This window comes from Nyctereutes procyonoides, unplaced genomic scaffold, assembly GCF_905146905.1.
Source record: "Nyctereutes procyonoides isolate TBG_1078 unplaced genomic scaffold, NYPRO_anot_genome, whole genome shotgun sequence".
Taxonomy (NCBI): Eukaryota; Metazoa; Chordata; class Mammalia; order Carnivora; family Canidae; genus Nyctereutes; species Nyctereutes procyonoides.
The window spans coordinates 20,322,460-20,335,453 of NW_026575160.1; the positions used below are offsets into that span (position 1 = coordinate 20,322,460).

The 12,994-nt window shown below is 39.4% G+C and overlaps 1 protein-coding gene and 1 pseudogene across 2 annotated transcripts in view; both read left to right on the top strand.

The window, feature by feature from the left end:
- Window positions 1–12,994, top strand: part of NPSR1 (neuropeptide S receptor 1) — a 140,939-nt gene that overhangs the window by 62,462 nt on the left and 65,483 nt on the right. The window lies entirely within an intron of this gene.
- On the top strand, window positions 8,484–9,588 carry LOC129502888 (developmentally-regulated GTP-binding protein 1-like; annotated as a pseudogene).

The window sequence follows — 12,994 nt, forward strand, 5'->3', positions numbered from 1 at the left end:
TTCACTGCTATTTCCCCAATATCAAAAACAGTTGGTGAGTCAAAAAGAATTGGCCAGAGGAAGGAAGAGAGGAGAGAAGACAAGGAAGCAGGTTTACCGGGGCAGCCAGGTGGCTCAGTCAGTTAAGTGTCTGCCTTCAGATTGAGTCCTGATCCCAGGATCCTGGAATCAAGCCCCAAACAGGGGTCCCTGCTTGGTGGGGAGCCTGCTTCTCCCTCTCCCACTTCCTCTGCTTGTGGTCTCTGTCAAATAAATAAAATAAGTAAATAAAATCTTTTTGAAAAAAAAGGAAGGAGGTTTACTCAAATAAGCAATGAAGTAGGTTAAAGATTCCAATATAAACATGAAATTGTTTTTAGGGAAAAAAATTTCAATAATTAGGATGAGGATGTATTTTTCTAAGTGTGATATAAAGGTAGAAATTATTTCTAAGTGTGATTTCAAGAACTGATTATTAGCAGGTTTGAACAAAATATATAAAACAAAACTTAAGTTATAAAGTGAAAATTAAAAAATAAAATTATAAACTAATTAGAATATTTACAATACAAGTAGTATTTGCATAGCTGATCACAAGTTAATGATGTGGGAAACCACAGCAGAAGAAAAATTATTAAATTTTCTTACTGCCAAAAAAAAAAAAATTCCTTACTGCCTACAGCCAGCCCATTGACAATCCTTGAAACAAGCAGAGTGACCTTCCTCTAGGGACTTCACTGCCTAGATGTTGACACTTTGCTAAGGGCAACAGGCAATCTTAGCACAACCCCTAGGTTGTCTACTTTAACATATTCCTTTGGAAACCTCCTTCATCTCTACCCCTAACCCTCAAGATACATGTTGGCAATCATCCCCCAAGCACATGACCCACCGATATACATCTGAAGGGTCTCATGACTCAGGCTTTATTAGACAGTAATAAATGAACTTTTCCCAAATGATAGCTAGCCCCTCAAGGTTCTGGAACATTGCTTCCAAAATTCCTTAGAGACTTACGCTACCCCTGACCCCCTCCCAACTTGAAAGCATCTAATGGGCCACTCCTCATGATCCCTGTGCAGCTCTTCTTGCCCGTGGGTCTTGTCCCCGTGCTTTAATAAAATAAAATCACCTTTTTACACCATACATCTCAAGAATTCTTTCTTGGCTGTCGGCTTCGAACCCTAACGTCTTTCCTACATCATTAATATGCTCACCAACTAAAGATTTCTGATAAATCAAAGAAAAATACTTACAATAAAGAAATAAGCACAAATATGTGAACAGGTAAAACACCAAAAGAAAATGCAATTTACCAGTCAGCCTATTTTAAATGTTTAATGTTCCACTAACTAAATGAGTACAAATAAGGATAACAATGACCTGCCATATTTTCCTACTAAGAAAAGAAAGTAGCTTTCAAGAAATTGGTAGGGCATCAGTCCAGTTCTTAATAAAATCTGAAATGGTATCAACAAAACGTTAGGAAGTGTTTATTTCTGGGTCATATTTAGCTTTTCAGTACTTTCTCGTTTTTTTTAGAAATACGTACTACTCATGTAATACAAAATTAATTATACATAAAAAATATATAGCTTTGGTAAGCCTTGCTTCCTAGGATGGGCCAATCCTGGAGAATAATGCCTCAGTACTGAGAATTGCCTATGTCTGTTTTGCACCTATCAGTAGCATGGAGGACAGGTGTTCTCTATCTCTGCCTTGGATGAGGGCCAGGGGATGAGGGTTACTATCACACAGATGGATCTCAAAATCCCACTAGTGGTTTCCAGATGGTTAGTGGAGGAAGGGATGATAGGCAGAAGAACAGAATGTGCAAAGGGAGAGGGACACAAGACAGGATGGGGCACAGTCGTGTCATTATAAAAACAAATGACACTTTGGCTTCTCACTTTCCAGAATTCACAAGTGACACTAAAAGTTTATCATGTAAAAGGGCTCAGGTTAAAGATCCCCTCACAGGTTATGTGTACCAGACAGAGTTTTCAATGAAATTTGCAAAGCAAATCTAAGGGGGAAAAAAAAGTGTGTTTCTCTAACCACTCCCCCTGGGAAGTACTGGGGCAGGTCTTGAGTGTACCTCCCAGAACAGACTCAGGTTCTCCAGTTGTTCACCTTTCTTATCTATCAAGAACTAGGGCAAGTTTATCGGTGATGGGAAAGGGAGTCGGAGAGGCAAGAAAAAGATCACCTGGGCATTAGGCAGGTGGTTTAGGTGTCAGTTGTTTACAATAGTTGCTTAGGAATGACACCTGCCTGCTTGAGACCCAGGAAGTTGAGTACAAGTGCAGCTCCATCTCCTGACACAGGAAAAACCCGATTATCTCTATTGGCTCATCATCCAGGCAACTTACTGAGAATTGCCATGGTGGCTTTTGGACCATTCTGTTTCTCCATACCAGAATTCTAGGGTGGCTTCTGGACTATTTGGGTATCCATAACAGAGGTCCCTGACATTTTAGCAATTTTAATTTCACTGAGACTGGATGTGACTCATCCACAGTTTAAGGTCATTGTGCAAAGTACATCATGAAACTGGTGATGTGAGACCAGCTGACTACTCAGAAGGCACATTTCTACTAAACGTCTTTATCTGCAAATACACATGTACATTTCTACAGTGAGGCTGTTATTTTGTAAAAAGTGAGCACAAAATGGTGTTTACTCCCAGTGCTTGTGGCGCCTGTATGAGAGATTATTAGTTCTTGGACAGAAAAAAAAGAAGTTGCAGATAAATGACAAATATTAACTCATCTGTTTGTTAAAGTTTGAATGATAATGAGTATAGCATTTAGAAAGAACTAATGTCTACTCATGAATCTGGTTTAATGATTGCCTGAACCAATCCAAAAATTGCTCATCTGGTTAGAGATACAATAAATGATCAAATGATGGTGAACTTAGAGTGTTAGCAGGAGTCTGACTCTTTACAGGAACCCATGCACAGTGAAAGTACCATTAAGGCTTTGGAAGCATATGCTGAAAAATAAAAGTTGGTTGGAAATTTTAGGAAATAGTTTTTCCTTTGCAGAATTTAAGTAACAGGGCTTTGTGAGGAGAGGGCTTCTTAATCACACCTCTGTACAAATGTGGACTCTACCAGAATACTTCACCCATTCATCATTTTTTGGTCAGTATTACTATAGAGATGCAATGCAACTCTGTGTGGAGGTTATTTTCATGATAAAATGTACTGTAGTTGATATTTAAATTACCTTAGTTCTGCATTTATTGAGTCATTGAAGTCACAAATTTTTCAGGTATAATATACTGCACTGTATGGAAAGAAATTACATGACATCCAAGAAAATAGAATGTCACAACTGTCTTAAGGTATTTCTCTTATGAATACCAAAGACTGATTTGGTACTGGAGTAGGAAACACTGGAAGGGAAATGGCATAGGAGTTTATATTGAAGAGATGGAGGTGGGTGGCCCACTATAAGGTTGTGCTTCCAGCCATACATTTGGGTTAAGGTCATAGAAGGGTCATAATCATGGCAGTAACAGAATCAGATAGGTTCTACTGGAAGTCAATTCCCCCCAAAAATTTCCCAGGAAGTGGAGTGGAGGACAGATTGGAAAGGAACCAGACTGCAGGAGTCAAGATGACAATTTAGAATATTTTCATAATCCTAAAGAGATGATTAGGATCTCACATTAGGTGAACTGGTGCAGCCACTCTGGAAAACTGTGTGGAGGTTCCTCAAAGAATTAAAAATAGACCTGCCCTACGACCCAGCAATTGCACTGTTAGGGATTTACCCCAAAGATTCAGATGCAATGAAACGCCAGGGCACCTGCACCCCGATGTTTCTAGCAGCCATGTCCATAATAGCCAAACTGTGGAAGGAGCCTCGGTGCCCATCGAAAGATGAATGGATAAAGAAGATGTGGTTTATGTATACAATGGAATATTACTCAGCCATTAGAAACGACAAATACCCACCATTTGCTTCAACGTGGATGGAACTGGAGGGTATTATGCTGAGTGAAGTAAGTCAATCGGAGAAGGACAAACAGTGTATGTTCTCATTCATTTGGGGAATATGAATAATAGTGAAGGGGAATATAAGGGAAGGGAGAAGAAATGTGTGGGAGATATCAGAAAGGGACACAGAACATAAAGACTTCTAACTCTGGGAAATGAACTAGGGGTGGTGGAAGGGGAGGAGGGCGGGGGGTGGGGGTGAATGGGTGACGGGCACGGAGGGGGACACTTGACGGGATGAGCACTGGGTGTTATTCTGTATGTTGGTAAATTGAACACCAATAAAAATTAATTTATATATAAAAAAAAAAAGGATCAAGGATCTCACATTAGCCTCAAATCCAGCGCTTCTCAACCCTGGCTGGATATGACAGTCAGTTGAAGAGATCTTGAGACTGCAGATTCCCGAATGCCATTCTGATCATTAATATCAGAATCTCTAGGAATGACACCTGGGCACTGATATTTTTTAAAATTCCCCAGATGATGCTGATGCAAGATGAGAGTTGGGAATTCTGCTGTTTAAGCCAAGCAATGGCGATAGATGTAGATGAATTAAAAAAAAAAATTCAGGAGTTAGAATTTGATGATGACTGATAGAAATGGAGGAATTGGGAGTATGTAACTTCAAGGTGTAGGTCTTGGACAGCTTGGAGGATAGGCAGTCATTATGATGGAAAATATGGAGGATCTTCTTACAGTTAAACATATTTCAAGCTTTGAATATATTACAGCTATAGTCTCCTCAAAACCCAGCCTGTCCTACTATCCTATAACCTTGGAGGGACAGTCAGCAAAGAAAGCCTCTATTATTTGAAAAAAAAAAATCAAATTGGTTGGCTAATGTCAGGAAAATAATATGCTCTCAAAAGGCAAAAGGGAAATGGCTTGACTGTACATGCCTATTCTCAAAGGAGATCTGGGTATTGAAATAGCAATATTTCATTATGTGGATTTTGCTCCTGAGATTAGATTTATCATTTCTTTTCTTTAAGATTGAGGTAGAGCATCTCCTCAGAGGATAGTGTTTCTCGACAAATTGGTCTAAAGGGCCATGAAGTTTCATAGCAATTATTAGGTTTCACTCTTCTTGAAAACCAGTGTCTACCTGCAAGGGTCTTCTCTTTCACCTCCTGCTGGCCTTACTACTGTCTCTTGCTGTTCTCTCCCCATTTAATGGTTGTATCTTTCTCTTAGGCAGGACCTCTCACCCTACAAAGGACTCCACCAGCACTAGGCTTATCCTTAGAGCTAGTAGCTAATTACTATGGCCATGGGATGGGCTACTCTGATTGATCTGGGTCACTGGTCTACCCTTGGTGGGAGGAATGAAGTCAACACCACCTAAATCATGTGCATTAAGACCTGGTGGGGAAAAGGATGATTGTATACCATCATCAGCAGAAATATATGTAGGGTAAGCAAAAATGACCAGTGACCAGTAAAACAGTAAAACTTCAGTGAGTCTCCAATTTTTTATTCCTTTGAGCCTCACCAGCATCCTGTGAATCCCAGGAATAGTCCATGGATTACTATGTTCCCTTTCCAACCTCCATGAACAGCTAGGCGTACAGACAGAGATGGCCATGCTTCATGGAGAGGCCTGGAGGTTTCAGAGAGAAAAAAAAAAAAAAAACCCTGGAGGAAAAAGCTAAAATGAAGGCCAACTTGCACCATTCAGAGCAGGGCCATCCCTCTCATTTCTTATCCCAGAGCCCTATTCCTCTTTTCTACTTTGTTGACTTTGATAAATGAATAAATGAATGAATAAATAGATGAATGAATAAGTGAATACATATCTGGGTCCTATGTATATGTTCCCTGCAAATGCCATGCCAGCCTTCCCTCTTTCCTCCATAAAATAAATTGGGTGATTATTGGAATATAAGAGCCGAAAAAGTAGGAGTTCTTAACCTCAGGCTCTAGGGAAAACAAAATGGATCTCGTGAAAAGTAATGCTTAATGAGTTAATTTCCAAAAGCCTGAAACAGAGCTTTAAAAATGTTCTTTTTAAAAAAATAGCAGTTAAGGTTTTGATAATCTACCCCCGGGAAGTCATCTAAAACCGCTGATGAAGCTTTTTGCAAAGAGATTTTTATCACACGGCTATTTATAACTGCAGAAAATTGTAAACAACTTAAATGTTCGACATTGAAGGAACAGTTAAATAACATATGCTACAGCCCCTCAAAGAATATAACGTATCATTAAAAATAATGTTAATAATAAATTTGTAATAGTATAGAAAAACTCATAAAGTAAATGAAAAGCAAGATAGAGGATTATATATGCACAGTGGACTTAGCTATACAAAAAAAAATAAAGCTTTTCATAGAAAAAAGAAGTGCAGAAAAATGTTGTTTTTGGTGATGATAAAATACTTGATTCTCCTCCTCTCCCAACTTTTTACTTTTCTCTAGCTTCCATATATATAGTAAACATAATCAACTGATGTTCAGTTCTCAGACATCTTGATTGACCTGTCAGCAGAATTTGACTTAGCTGATCACTCCCCACTGCTTGAAATACTTTCCAAACTTGCCTTTCAGAACACCGTACTCTCCTGATTTTTATCCCACCCCACTGGTTCCTCCTTCCCTGCCTCCTTTCCATGTCTGGTCTTCTCTCTGATCTCTTAGTTTAGGGTGTCCCAAAACTTGGTTCTCATATCTTTACCCTTCCCTGGCCACACCCACTTCCTTAGTGATCTCATCCAGCAGCATGACTTGACATATTATCTATATGCCAGTAATTTTCCCATTTACATCTCCAGATTAGACCTCACTTCTAAATTCTAGACTTGAGGGTTGCACCTCCTAGACATTGCCACAAAAAGATGTCTCAAACAATCCATATCCAGAGCTGAATTTCTGATCCTATCTCCCTAAACCTACTCCACTTGGAACCTTTCCTACCTGCCTCAGTCCAGATTTTGTCATTAAATCAAAATCACTGTAACAATTATAGGAATAAAGAAATGTAGTAGTTAAGTGGATGCTTTCTCAAATGTGATCATGGTCGGAAAAGTGAAGACCAAGAAGTCAGAAGGTCAAGGAAAGACCCACCCCAAAGCCAGTGGCTCTCAAATGTTCTCTGGAGAACTGTAGCAATTCTCAGGTTTTGTGGCAAATCTCCCACCAACTGTCTCACCCTCAGAAAGCAAAACAGGCTCTTCCAGAAGCTGGAGAAGCCACTGTAAATCTCGAAGCTGCCTATACATGTGCTTTCCATGACCTACTGACAGAATGGTCTCTCCTCACTTTTGCCTCTCAAATTTCTCATTGAAAAACTCTAACTTGGAACAGCATAGGGAAGGTGAATCTAGAAAATATGGTTCCTGGAAAGTGTGGATTCTAGAAGATATGGAACTTCAATTCATGCCAATGCCATTCTTAGAGTTACTTAGGACCCAAACCTCAGAGATATGTTTGACTCTTGCTTTCACACTCTATTTCCAGTCTATCAGGAAATCCAGTTGTCTCAACCTTCAAATATATCCACTAATGGCCACTGGAGTGTAAGCTCCAGGAAAGGAAGATTTTTATCTGTTTTATTCACTACACTTAGAAGAGTGTCTGGCACATAGTGGGCCATTTAATGAATATTTATTGATGAATGAACTAGTAATGCCACAACAGCTCTTTTTCGGTTACTACTTGCTTGGATTTTTTTCCCTCTTCTTTTAGTTTCATCCTATTTGTGTCTTTGAAACTAAAATGAGTGTCTCTTAAACAACATATAACTGAATAATGATTTCTGTCAATTCTCTACCTTTTGATTAGTTTAATCCATTTATACCTAAAGTAATCACTAACAAAGGAAGATTTACTTCTACCATTTCACCTTTTGTTTTCTGCATATAGCTTATTTGTTCCTGAATTCTTTTTTTATGGCTGCCTCCTTTTAGGAATAATTGATATTTTTCTACTGTATAGTTTTTCCAATTGCTTATTTCTGTGGGATTTTTATTTTTTTCTTAGTGGCTACGCTTGGGATTATAATAAATAATCTTAACTTTGTAATGTCATAATTCCTACAATCAAGTTTGAAAATTAATACCAACTTAGGTTCAACAATGTACAAAAACTTTGTGTCTTTACAAGTTCATCCTTTTTGCTCTTGCTGGCCACAAATTACATCTTTATACGTTGTGTGCCCATTAACATACATTTATCATTACAGCTTTATGCAATTGTCTTTTAAATCATATTGAACAGGAGCACCTGGGTGACTTAGTCAGTTAAACATCCAAATCTTGATTTTGGTTCAGCATGATTTCAGGTCCATGAGATTGAGCTCTGTGTCAGGCTTAAGATTCCTGGTTTAAGATTCTCTCTCTTTTCCTCTCCCTCTGCCCTCCCCTTTGCTTACACTCTTTCTTTCTCTCTCTAATATTAATTAATTAATTAATTAATTAATTGTTGTATTGAACAAGAAAGAAAAATTACAATACTTACAAGAAATGCAATAATAGACCTCCCTGTGACTCGCCATCATGAGCAGCACCTTAGTGAAGATCACAGAGATTGAAGCCAACCAAGATGGCTCGGACTCAAAAGAACAAGGCCACAGCACACCCCCAGGGCTGCTTAAGGCTCGCCTTGCTAATCTTCATAGAGAACTCATTATCCCAAAAGGTGGTGGTGGTGGTGGGCCAGGAGAAGGTTTTAATGTGGCCCAGACAGATGATGCTCGAATTGGGTTTGTGGGTTTTCCATCAGTGGGGAAGTCAACACTGCTTAGTAACCTGGCAGGGGTATATTCTGAGGTGGCATCCTATGAGTTCACCACTCTGGCCACTGTGCCTGGTGTCATCAGATACAAAGGTGCCAAGATCCAGCTCCTGGATCTTCCAGGTATCATTGAAGGTGCAAAGCATGGGAAAGGTAGAGGCTGTCAAGTCATTGCAGTGGCCTGAACATGTAACTTGATCCTGATTGTTCTGGATGTCCTGAAACCCTTGAGACATAAAAAGATAATTGAAAATGAGCTGAAAGGCTTTGGCATTCATTTGAACAGCAAATCCCCCAACATTGGCTTTAAGAAGAAGGATAAAGGAGGCATTAAGCTCACGGCCACTCACCCTCAGAGTGAGCCGGATGCTGAGACTGTGAAAAGCATTCGGGCTGAATACAAAATTCACAATGCTGATGTGACTCTGCATTGATGCCACAGAAGATGACCTCATCAATGTGGTGGAAGGAAACAGAGTTTATATCCCTTGTATCTATATGTTGAATAAGATTGATCAGATCTCCATTGAGGAATTGGATATCATCTATAAGGTGCCTCACTGTGTACCCATTTCTTCCCATCACTGCTGGAATTTTGATGACCTATTGGAAAAGATCTGGGACTATCTGAAACTAGTGAGGATTTACACCAAACTCAAAGGCCAGTTGCCTGATTATACATCTCCAGTGGTGCTGCCTTATTCCAGGCCTACAGTGGAGGATTTCTGCAAGAAGATTCACAAAAATCTTATCAAAGAATTTAAATATGCTCTGGTCTGGGGTTTGTCTGTGAAACATAATCCTCAAAAAGTGGATAAAGACCATATGTTGGAGGACGAGGATGTCATTCAGATTATGAAGAAGTGAAACCTTCCCTTCTCGCCATCTGCTGAGCCATAGCAGCTTTTCCTGTGACCAAGCACCCTATCCCAAACCTTTTCCAGCTTTGGCAGCCAGTGGATCAGGATTCAGGGGAGGGAGATGGAGGCCCTCAAACTGGAACTTGAGTTGTCTTACCTTGGTGTCACCTTCTAAATTCAACTGCATAAAGGACTTGCTAGGCCAGCCAGCTATGTGCAGCTCATGTGTCATTGTCAGAATTTGTTTGAGGATGGATTGAATAAGGATGGGTATATACAGTGAAGCAGCTGCAGAAGGGGTTGCTTGGGAGCTTGGTCTTAGATGTGAAATGGATAAAAATGTGACTGCAACAATAACAAAAATGAAATGCAATAATACTAGCTTTTTTTTAATTTTTATTTATTTATGATAGTCACAGAGAGAGAGAGAGAGAGGCAGAGACACAGGCAGAGGGAGAGGCAGGCTCCATGCACTGGGAGCCCGATGTGGGATTCGATCCCGAGTCTCCAGGATCGCGCCCTGGGCCAAAGGCAGGCGCCTAACCACTGCGCCACCCAGGGATCCCCAATACTAGCTTTTATAGTTACCTTTGCTGTGAAACTTTACTGTTGTTCCTTATTTTTTCACATGACTTCTAGTTGCTGTTTCGTGGCCTTTCATTTCAGCCTGAAGGACTCCCTTTAACATTTCTCCTAAGGCATGTCCACTGGTGAAATATTTTTGTTTTTCATCTGGGAATGGCTTAAATTCTCCTTCATCTTTAAAAAGTGATTTTGCTGGACATAAAACTTGATTGACAGTTTTTTTTCTTTCAGCACTCTAGATATGTCATCCCACTGCCTTCTAGCCTCCATAGTTCCAGAAAAGAAATATGCTGCTAGTCTTATGGAGGATCCCTTGTATATGCCAAGTCACTTCTACTACTTTCTGTCTTTCTCTCTGGCTTTCAACAGTTTAGCTATGAAGTGTCTTGGAGTTTATCCCGCTTGGAATTTATTGGGATTCTTGCATGTCTTTCTTCAAATTGGAGAGAGTTTGAGCCATTATTTCTTCAAATATTTTCTGCCCTTTTCTGTCTTTGTCTGTCCCTCTGAAACTCCCAGAAAGGAAAGCTTCTATAAGGTTTCCTCCAGACTTGTCTGAGAATTCATGAAGCCCTGAGAATGTGTGTAAGCACCTGTGTTCATGGGTTCTTTGAAAGCCTTTATTCCCCCAAATATCTTCTTTTCCAACCTCACCTTTCCCTGGTTTTTTGCTTTATCTGTTGCTTGTTCCTATTACTATTTTTTGCTCCATACTCCTGTATTCAATACTTTTGTCTTTAAATATTTTCAGCAAGTGCCACTTGGGGAGCTCTTCAGCCCTGGGAACACTCCAAGTCAGGTGATATGAGGCCACACTTTGTACCAGTGCTAAGGGGAGTTGCCAGACAGGTCAAAACACAATCACAGCTCTTTCAAAATAAGATTCATAATGATCCCTGTGGCACTAGCAACCTCCACGAGGAACGCAGGGTTTTTATGGCCACAGCCGATCTGGAGAGTGGGGTATGCCAAGCATGCAATTTAAAATGACATAGCAGGGACACCTGGGTGGCTCAGTGGTTGAGCATCTGCCTTTGGTTCGAGGTGTGATCCCAGGGACCTGGGATTTAGTCTCACATTGGGCTCCCTATGGGGAGCCTGCTTCTCCCTCTGCCTATGTCTCTGCCTCTCTTTCTCTGTTTCTCATGAATAAACAAAAAACTTTAAAAGTAAAAAAATAAAATAAAATACCATAGCACTGTCTCACCGCAATGCAGCAATGTCTTAGGCTTTCCCCCAGTTGTTCTAAGTTTTTTGTTTGTTTGTTTCTTTGCTTGTTCGTTTTTTGTTTTGTTTTGTTTTACTATCTTTCAGAGTTCTTTGAAAGCTGATTCTGAGAGTTTCTACTAGCTTACTAGTTTTTGACATGATGGAACCAGGGAGCTCTCTATGCTGCCACTTTCAGTAATACCACCTCCACCATTGCCAAGCTTCTTAAGTTAGATACTTAGATCATTTCTTTTCATACTTTCTTCTTTTCTAAAATAAGCATTTAAGGATCACAAGTATTTCTCAAAGATGCTTTAATCTCCTCTCACAAGTTCTGACAGATATTATTTTCATTATTATCCCATTATGATTAATTAATCTATAATTTCTATCACAGTTTATTCTTGGACAAATTGTTATTTAGAAGTATGTTTTTTTTAATTTTCAAAAATGCCAGGCTTGTCTAGTTATGTCTTTGTTATTGTTAGCTTAATGTCTCATATGTTTTAGATGCTTTTGAAATTGGATGAAACTTGACACATGGTCTAGTGCATAACAATCTTATAATGTGCTATGTGCCTTTCAAAATATGCGTTCTCCAGATTTGAGGAGCAATACTTATATATTTATATCAAGTCAAGGTTGTTTATTGTGTAATTCAAATCTTTTCTATCCTTAGTGACTGTTTTCTTTACTTGATCCATAAATAACTAAAAGAAGATGCTAAAATCTGCTGGTATGGCAATACATTTGTCTATGTCTCCCTGTAGTTCTATTATTTTTTACTTTATTTATTCTAACAAGTTTAGAATTGTCACATCTTCCCAGTGAATTAAACTTCTAATCAATATTCAGTAACTCTATCTTCAGTAATGCTCTTAGCTTTTAAGATTTTATCTTCTATTGGTGTAGCCACAGCATCTTTGTTTTAGTTAATATTTGCCTGATATATTCTTTTTAAGGAACATTTTGTGTTTTTATGTTGTAGCTATTTCTATTTTCTTCTCTCCTTAGAGTGAGTACTCATGGGCCTAGTTCTATGTGCAGTATGACCACTTGCTACAAGGAGGTAGGAGTCCTCTGGATAAGAAGACCAGGGGGAGCATAAGAGGTGGATCCCTCGTATCTGTCAAGTCACTTCTCTTCTACTGCTTTCTGTCTTTCTCTCTGGCTTTCAACAGTTTAGCTATGATGTGTTTTGGAGCACATCTCTTTAAGTTTATCCTGCTGGAAATTCATTGGGATTTTTGCATGTATAGAGTTATGTCTTTTTTCAAATTGGGGAGAATTTTGGCCATTATTTCTTCAAATATTTTCTACCCTTTCCTGTCTCCCTCCCTCTCTCTGAAACTCCCAGATAGGAAAGTTTCTATAAAGTTTTCTCCAGACTTGTCTGAGAATTTATGAAACCAGTCCTGAGACTGGGTGACCCTGGCAAGTGTCAACACATGTTGGCTGAACCATCCAAGTGATTTCTGATGGCCAGGCCTTCTTCCTAGTGTTGACCTTGGACACAGATAGAGTCTCCCTATGACTTTTTTGTGTATGAAACTCTCAGAATTCCTTTAAGAAGCCCCGATTCCCCGGGTTTTTGTTCAGAATGCCCCCTCTGTTTTGTT